Genomic DNA, 10,210 nt, shown 5'->3' with positions numbered 1-10,210 from the left:
GTAGGGAAATTTTACATTTCCTTGGCTACAAATGTCACCATGAACATTCAGAAAAGCCCATTCAGAAAAGTCTGTGGTGACATAGAAACTAACCACCCTTTGTAGCTGCGATTGCTTGTTGGAACCACGAGTGCAAAAGGACAAATTACAGAACTAACTCAAACCAGATGGCAATGGAGGGTTGTGTGCAAATCAAGAAGTGTGCAAAATGTGTGGAATGCAAAAAAGAAGATGCTGGATGCAAAGAAAAGGGTCTACTCACACATGAGGAGTCACCTCCCATTTTACTATGACAGCTCCTCTCCCTATGAAACTGACAGTGTTCATGGGAAGATGGTGTCTTTCGATCATGAGCTCCCCTTTATCTGTCTGATCAAATAAAATTTCTGTTCTACTTTACTGAACCTCTCTGGCAGGAGCCATAGGGTGCAAAATAGGATCTCTTGGGGTCTCTAACATCTACGGGTCAGTGTCAAAAGTAGAGTTGGTTCCTTTTTTACTTCCTTGTTGATCATTTACAGTTTTCTTTCTTTCTTTCTTTCTTTCTTTATTTATTTATTGTTTGAGAGAGAAATTTTTGATATGGGAAACGTGCACTTGTCAGAGAGATGGAAAGACAGAAAGAAATCACACCTCAGAGAGGACAGCCACATTGCAATCCCTTCTCCTCCATTCTCTCAGAATTTTGAGCATGTATGCACATGTGCCTGACGTGAGTTCAGGACTTGAACTCACGTTTTGTTTGTTTACCAAGCTGCCAGGTTCAGGACTTGAACCACAGTCGACCATGTGGGAGTCCAGCACATTTACCACTACATCATCTGCTGGTCCTCGAGTTCCTCTTTTATAGAGTGTCTTTTCAGTTCTTATTGACTAAAAATGATTATGTATAGTCCACATACTACAGTTTTGTGAATTGCTTATGTTCCAGCATTTAAGACCGTGGCTTGCTTTATTTGTTTTATTTTCTTTATAGTGCCTCCTGATAAACAAAAAAATATTTTTATTGAGGTGTAATGTATTAACATATGTAGCACTCTCCAAAAAAGTTTGTTTAAGATGAATGTTCTTTCTTTCTTAAATTTTGGTACATGTTGTGTGTAAAGGCATTGGGGCATGATACTACCATTGTAGGAAGCATTTTTGTTATGAACTCAGCTTTCCTTAATAAACATAAAACTATGTCGATTTTTCTGCTTCTTGAATCCATTTTGCCAAGTTGTGTTTTTTTAGCTAATGTCTTTCATGTAAGTTGTCATGTTTATTGCACAAATGTGTTCATAATGCTCTCTTACATTTTTTTAATGTCAGTAGAAATTATGGTTATGTTCTCTCTCAGATTCCTAGGTATCGGTAATTTCTAGCTTCTCATTTTTTGGGAGGATGAAAGGGACAAGAGAAGAAAGAGGGATCAGTCATCCTAGGATTTAATCAACTTTATTCATCTTTGCAAAGAACCAAATTTTAGCTTTAATGATGTTTAGTTTTGTTTGTTTTCCATTTTAACAATCTGTACTCTTATATTTAGTATTTCTTTCCTCATACTTCTTTTTTCTTTGGCTTTTCATTGTTTTTTACTTTTTTTTAGAAAGTTTTTAAGCTTTTATATGTTTTTTCATGTAATCATTAAACTCATAAATTTTCCTTTAAGTTTTGTATTAGCCACAAACAACAACTTTTGATGTGTATAGTGTTATCATTCAGTCTGAAATGTATCCCAATTTTTCTTCTCATTTTTTGTTCTATTTATTCTTCAGTATCTTATTATTAACAAATATTTATGCATTTTAACTATCTTTTACTTCTTAGTTTCCAATGTAATTTGGTGGTGCTCAGAGAACATACTCTGTATAAAGCCAATCCCTTTGTAATTATTAAAAGCTATTTAGTTCTTCAGCAGGTGGTCTTTCTCATTATTTTATGTTTATGTGGAAAAGATGAATATCTGCACTCACAGTGGTCCGTGTGCTATTCTGTGTCTACTATGTTGAGTTGATTAAAAGTTGATATAAAACTCACATTTATATTTTTTTCTTTTTCTATCAGTTGTTGAGAAAAGTATCAAAATCTCCAATGATAATTTTGGGTTTAGTACAGTTCTCTCTCTAGTTCTGTCAACTTTTTCTTCCTGTACCATGTTCAAACTCTGTCATCAGCTGCAAACTGTAACCAATGTGTATTCATTATAAATTAACTTTTTGTGTTTGTGTACTTCTTTATCTATAAAAATATTTACTTATAAGTCTGTTTTATTTAGTATTACTTTTACTATGCCTATGTTTTACTGTTTTTATGACATAGTTATTTTACCTTTAGCTTAAAATGCATATCTTACAGAGAACATATAGTTAGATATTGCTTTTTAAATGAATCGTCAATTTCTGCATTTCAGTTAGTATGTGTAGTCTAGTTACAATCAATGAAATTATTGATATGATGATATTTAAATCTTTGATCTTGTTTTCTATTTTCTGTTTGTTCTTTATTTGCCCCTTCCTACCTTTTGTTTACATTATTCAATTTTTTTCATTTGTTTTTTGTTTAGCATTTAATTTTGTTTCTTCTATTGGATTTTTGGCTATCTCTGTGTTTTGTGTGAGTATTCCAAATACTGAAATACTTATCCTAATATATCCATGTATAGTTTATATTATTATTTATGAGTTACTTTAAACTGTAAGATCTTGGGCCAGCTGGTAATTAGGTGGTTAAGGCAACTGGATCTCACATGGCCAACTGTATGGTTTGAGTCTCAGACCAGGTGGCTTGAAAAACATACAGGGGAACCAGCAGTTAGCATAATGGCTATGTCGCTGCACTCCCATGTAGTCAACCACGGTTCATGTCCTGGACCTGGTGACTTAAAACTCACTCCGGGCACATGTGTGTGCGTGCCCAAGATCCCGAGAGGAGAATAGAGGAGAAATGATTGCGGCGTGACCATCCCCCCTGGGGGGTGATTTCTCGCTTTCTGTCTCTATATCTCTCTCTGTCTGTCTGGCGAGCGCACGCGCCCTATAGTGAAAACCTCTCCAAAAAAAGAAAAAAAAAAAAGAAAAAAAGAAAAATATGCAGGGAGTATGTGTGTGTGTGTGTGTGTATGAGCCCAAAATCCTGAAAGAAATAGAGGAGAAAGTATTGTAGAAGGGATTTTTCCCTCAGTTTCTCTTTTTCTCTGTCCCTCTGACAAGTGCACATGCCCTCTAGCAAGTTAAAAAATTAATAAATAAGAACTTAAAATAGTACAATTTGTAGCCTTCCCTTTGACTTCATGCTATAAAGTTATACTTACATATCTTATATAGCTTAGAAAATCCATAGTACTTTTGTTATTCTTTTGCTTTAGATAATTATCTTATAAAGTAATGTTTTAAAAGTTGTCTTTTATTTTTACATTTATATTTTACCACTTCTTGCCTTCTTTATTTATTTGCAATATTTTTCAATTTTCTGTCTAGTGTTTTTCCCTTTAGCCTAAAGGACTTTTTGAAATCACTTCTTTATTGTAGATATACTGGGGAAGAATTCTCTTAGGTGATGTTTATTTTAAAATGTCTTGTCTTCAATTTCATTTCTAAATATTTGCTGAATGTTAAATTCTAAATGACAGTTTTTTCCCTTTCAAAACTTTAAAGATTCCATGTCATCTTCTGAAGTGCATTGTTTCTAAGGAGAAAAATATTGTCATTATCTTGTATTCAATATATTCTTTTTCCATCCTCTGAATACTTTTATTTTTTAAATTAAAATATAATTTTCTTTAGCCATCAGTAATTTGTTTATAATATGAAAATTTATTATTTATTTGTAAGTTTCCTCTTTGAGATTCATAGAGATTTTTTAATTTGTGTGTTAATGTTTTCCATAAAAATTATACAATCTATCAAAATTAATTTGGGGGGAACCTATTTTTTCTCTCCTCTCTCTGGAGTTTCAATTACATTTTATTTGTTCACTCAACAAACTACAGATCAAACAGGCTATTTTCTTTTTTTAATCTTTTTTCTCTATATTTGAATTTGGAAAATTTCTATTATCTACTTCAATTTCATTTATCATCTCATAGTATCCAATCTCCTACTAAACTCAGTGAATAGTTTTTTATTTTAAGTTTTATAAACATATTTATGTATACAAGATGTGTTTTTAGAATTTCTACTTCTGTCTTACAATACCTCATTTTTAATCATTATATCCATATTTTTTAATTCCTTAAGCTATTTATGAGTTGTTTTAAAGGCCTTGTGTTTTCTTTTATTTGTAACTCATGTTTCCCTGATTCTTTGCTGTTTCATTTCCTTTCATTGTGTATGATGGTATCTTCAAAATGTTCATGTGAATGCATATTATGGAAAAAATATTTACATTTCAAACAATTTTTGGCACTGAAACAAACTTGTACTAACTCATTACAACTTATCTGAACAGGATCTAGTTTGAGGCGCTAAGCATAAGACATCAGATTGCAGGACCAGCAGTTGGCATAATGGCTATGTCACTGGATTCCTATGTAGTTGATCGCAGTTCAAGTCCCGAACCTGGTGGCTTAAACACATGCCGGGCACGTGTGCATGCCTACCCAAAATCCTGAGAGGAGAATGGAGAAGAAGGGATTGTGGTGTGGCCATTCCCCCTGGGGGGAGGGATGACTTCACATTTTCTATCTCTCTCTGTCTTTCTCTGTCTTTCTGGTGAGCACATGTACCCTACAGCAAAAACCTCTCAAAAAAAAACAAACAAAAAAAAGACATCAGTTTGCAAATATCCTCCCTCAGACCTACATGAATTCCGCAAAAATAGAAACAAGAACACACATCAAATTTATGGCGATGCTTGGGTAGAAGAATGGTGAAATCACTCATGTTTAGAAGAAGATTATGGGGACAATACTTCAAAGAAATCAGCAGTTTACAACTGAATGACTCCTTTTGAGAAGGGACAAGATGATGTTGAATATGGTGCCCCATAGCAGCTCACTTTCCACATCATTTCGCAAAAAAAAAAAAAATAATAATAAAATAAAACTAATCTTGTCTATGCCTTAATTGGAGGACTGATGATTAACAGCAAAAACAATTGTCAACACCACAGAAATTTCAATTGTTTCAGTTTACACAAATTTTGACTCAAAAATTAAAAGTAAGAAAACTCTCTGCTTATTAGCAGCCAACACTGCCATGCCAGATCAGTTGATAAGAGCAAAGTTTTCAATGGCAATTTTAAACAAGTAGGACTGACACTTGAAGCATTTCCTTTAGGAATTGTAACTGGAAGAGACACATGGCTTTTCCAGTATGATCCTGAGAACAAAGTACTATCAAAGCAATGGTCACCAAGAGCTGAAAGTGATCCAGACAAAGGAAAGATGGGCTTGTAAAGAGCAAAGGTCATGGCAACAATACTTTTTGGAATGCCCAAGGCATTTTCCTTTCTAACTTTCTGAAAAGCCAAATGACAATAGCATCTGCCTTTATAAGAGTGTTTTGAGAAAGTTAGGTAAAATTTTAGCAGAAGAACCCCCAGGGAATCTTTACCAGAGAGTCCTACATCATGACAGCACTCCTGCTTATTACTGTCATCAAATAAGGGCATTTTTTTGCAAGAGTTTTGATGGGAAATCATTAGGCAGCCACCTTACAGTCCTGATTTGACTCCTTCTGACTTCTTGTTTTCTAATCTTTAAAAAATCTGTGGCGGGATTCTATTTTTTTCAGTTAATAATGAAAAAAGATTGAATTGACATGACTCAATTCCCAGTACCCTCAGTTTTTTAACTGGAGGACTAAATGACTGGCATCATCATTTACAAATGATTGGCATCATTGTTTACAAAAGTGTTTAGAACTTGATGAGGCTTGCATTGAAAAATAAATTTCTATTTTTTATTTTTATCTTTAATTCCATTTTTCCTTGAGTCTTTGTAAGTTAAAGGCTATTTTATTATGTTTTTAACTCTTACTTACTTAATTTCTTTAAAAGAAACCTAAATTCTGTGCCCAAGAAGACTTAAAATATAATTGTCACTTCAAATCACAGTCAAAAACATAAAATAACAAAGATAAAAAATGCAGTTAAAGTCAAGTAATCAATTTAAATAATATTAAAATGTGTTTCGGATAGTAGGTAATATAGAGACTTTGAAGAGGATCAAGTTGTGAACTAGTGAAGGAAAAAATCTCCCAGAGGGGGCAGCAGTTAGCATAGTGGTTGAGGAACTGAGCTCCCACATGGCCAGCCATGGTTCAAGTCCCAGATCTGATGTCTTGAAACTCACTCCATGTCCATGTGCATCTGTACCCAAAATCCTGAGAAAAGAATGGAGGGAAAAGAATTGCAGAATGGCCATTCCTCCCCCCCACCCCCCAGAAAATGATCTCTCACTTTGTCTCTCTCTGTCTCTCCAGCAAGCACATGCACCCTGTAACAAAAATATCAATAAAAGAAAAAGAAAAGAAAATGTTCCAGAGAATAGGTGAATTGGACAGAGCTTAAAAAATGGTTAGGATTTGAGAAGGCCAAAAAGATGAGAATATTCAGATAAAATTACCTTCTCAATCCCTATTGAAAACACATCCATTTTTTCTTTCTTTTTTAATATCTAAATATACACATACATATATTTTTTAATTTAGTGACTTAAAGCTACTATTTTATTTTGCATTTCTTTTTTATACTTTTTAAAATTTATATTTAATCACTGTACAGCTTTATAGTGTATGACATGGTTTTTCCCAGCATGAATACAGGGCCTATTAGTCAAATTAAAGACACCACCATTTATATTATCATCAACAGATAACTTCATTTTTATATCTACTAAATGTTTTATTTATTTTTTCCCTGATCCCTTCCTACCTTGTCCCTAATATCTATAGGTGACCTCCCTGCTGTTGTACCTTCTAATCTGTTAGGTTCTGCTGTAGCCAGTACAGACATTCAGTGCGTATGAAGCAGGGATATATAATGCCTGTCTTTCATAGGCTGACTTGCTTCACTTAGCATTAAATCTTCTATATTTGTTCACTTTGTATCAAATGTCAGGATCTTATTTTCTATGGCTGAGTAGTGTTTCACAGTGTACAGTGCCACATTTTTTCAACCTTGGATATTTGGGTTGATTCCATGTCCGAGCAATTGTGAGTAACACTGCAATAAACATGGATGTGCAAGTGTTTTTGTCCAAGTGAGGCTTTTCCTACCATTAGGGTAGTTACCTAAGAGTGAAATTACTGAGTTGTGTGGTAGTTCCATTTGTCGGTTTAGAAGAGCCTCCATATTGTTCTCCATAGTGGTTGTACTAATTTACATTCACACCAACAGTGTAGGAGGCTTTCCTTTTCACTGCTGCCTCCTCAACACTTATCATTCTTTATTTTTTAAAATTTTTAGTCATTCTGACTGGGATTAAATGGTATCTCACTGCAGTTTTGATTTGCGTTTCCTTTATAAGAGGAAAACATGTTGAGCATGTTTTATATGCTTTTTAGCTTTTCATATGTCTTACGTGGAGAGTTGTCTGTCAACTTATTTGCCCATCTTTTAATAGGATTGATTTTTTTTTTTTTACAAGTAAGCTACTTGAGATCCCTTTATATTCTGGCTATCAGTCCCATATCTGAAGCATAGTCTGCGAATATGAGCTTTCAAATCCAGTCATACTAAGTATTGAGTAAAGAACAGCAGTGGAGATCAAGGCATATTTTTATTTTATTGATATTCAGTTTTATTCATTTCTCTTTAAGTGTAAACTTTTTCCTGTGTCTGGCAATCATGATGAAGAGCTAATTATTCCCAAACTTTTGAAGTTTAATTGAACAAAGGCTGGGTTGTACCTTTAAATTCAATTAATTTGACCATGGCCAAAGGAATTACCAAAATTCCATATTAGTACCATTTTGATTATGAGATGGAAGGGGATTAGAATGAAATTTCAGATGATTTTAAAATGGGTTGAAATCAGTGTTTGGCAAATTATGATTCAATGTGGTAGTATGGGAATTTCCTCAGTTTTTCCTCAAAGTAATACTTTTCGGGGAGCAAGGGATGGGCAGAAGTTCAATTCATGTCGGAAGGGGCCAGGAAAGAATTATCAGATAGAGGAATTTATTTTGTGTTTAGGTTGTTTTTTTTTTTTTTTTCAAAATCTACTTTTTATTTTATTATTTTATTTTATTGCTAGAGGGTACACATACTTGCCAGAAAGAGAAGGAAAAGAGAAAGCACCCCTCAGGGGAATGTTCACACCACAATCCCTTCTCTTCTATCTCCTCTTTCGGGATTTTTGGACATGCATAAACGTGTACTCTGTGTGTTTCTCATGCCACTAGGTCCATGACTCAGACTGCGTGGTTGGCTATGTAAGAGTCAGCTATCTTAACCACCAGGCCATAGGGTCAGCCCTCATATTCTTTGTTATCCCTGCAGTCCATACTGTTACCTAAGGCATAGCTGATTTGTCTTATTCCTAGAAGAGTCTCGTCTACATCAGCTTTTTATCTTGTCTACTCCTATCTAGCTTAATGCCCAACCCTTGAAATAAAAGCTAACAACGAAATTCTCTGATCACCTATGAGGAGTTTATTTCTGTCTGGAATTCAATTCATTGAGTTTTCCTTATATCTGCTGTTGTTCACTAATTGCACAGAAAGTTGTGATGCTTATTTGGTCTGCATTTTGCTGGTTGCCATGGACACAAGGATTTCTCACATATTCCTACATCCTAAGGTGAATGTCATTCATCTGTGTCTGTATTAGACACAATATAATGCTGATCCAAGAAAATAAGACATAATAAAAATGTGGAGAATTTCATTTATCAAAAATTTTAAAAGAATGAACATGCTTAACTCAATGGATGATTCCACACATGTGCTTATTTTTCTATCACTGCACAAATTCTTCACTATTTCAGTTACTGCAACTTTAGGGTAAGTATTGGTATTGTTGTAACAAATTCCTTCTCTTTTTTTTTCCTCTCAAGGGTGTAGTGAATTCTTTTTTTGGGGGGGGGGCAGGGGGTTGACTATTAAAATACCCATTTTTTCAACTTGGTTGACCTCAGTTATATCTTAGGAAGAACTAAAATAACCACCTTAATTTATGCCATGATATAAATGACCAATAACTTTTTTTAGAATTATTTGTTATTTAACTTTATTTATTTATTTATTTTTAATTTGACCAGAGAAGGACAGAGCGAGAGAGAGAGAGAGAGAAAGCAAGCCACCAGGTCTGGGACTCAGCACCCTTAACCACCACGCCACCTGCCGGCCCCCTTTTAATTACCTTAGTAAAAAAAAAAAAATTTCCAGAGGGCATGTGAGCTCATTAGAGAGAGAGAAAAACGGAGAAAGAGAGAAAGTGAAAAAGCATCTCCATGGGAAACCCCTTTTCCATTTCTCCTTTCTTTGAGATTTTGGCTATAGATGCACATGTGCCCTGCATGTTTTTTCACCTAATGGATCTGGGACTCTAACTGTAGAGTCAGCCATGTGAAATTTATCTGCCTTAACCATCATGCCACCTGCTGACCCACATCAATATTTTTAAAGAAAAGGTGTATTATCCCCAAATGAGACTCAGATTAGTAAATTTTCAGGTACTGTGACAAAATAAACCAACATTGCTCAACCAAATGTTAAAGATTAGGTGGATAGTTAAAACTCATGTGTGTATTTCAGCTACCTTTCTGCCTTCACACCTTTGCTTATGCATTTATAGGGAATGCAGAGGGAAAATCCTTTGTTTCCTCTTTACCAACAAAATTGTATCTCCCATTCAAAATCCTGATCAAGATTTGGTGCACTGTGATTCCTTCATTTATGACTTCATCTACTATAGACTGAATTTACGTGTTAAAGGCTAATGCTCAATGTGATGGCATTTGGAAGTGGGCCTTTTGGGAGACCCCACTTTCATGACTAGGATTGATGCCTTTATAAAAAGAGGCCCAGAGAAAGGCCAGCAGATGGCATAATGGTTATGTCACTGGGCTCTCACATAGTCGATCTTGGTTGGAGTCCCAGACCCAGTGGCTTGAAAACTCACATGGGGCAATGTGTGCATGTGTGCCCAAGATCCCAAGAGGAGAATGGAGGAGAAGGGGTTGGGGCATGACCATCCCCCCTGGAGGGTGATTTCTCGCTTTCTGTCTCTGTATTTCTCTGTCTCTCTGGCAAGCACATGTGCCCTTACTTAAAAAAAAAAAAAA

This window comes from Tupaia chinensis, unplaced genomic scaffold (genome assembly GCF_000334495.1).
Source record: "Tupaia chinensis unplaced genomic scaffold, TupChi_1.0 Scaffold000667_1, whole genome shotgun sequence".
In the NCBI taxonomy this organism is placed as follows: domain Eukaryota; kingdom Metazoa; phylum Chordata; class Mammalia; order Scandentia; family Tupaiidae; genus Tupaia; species Tupaia belangeri.
Note: the sequence above shows the minus strand (reverse complement) of the source record.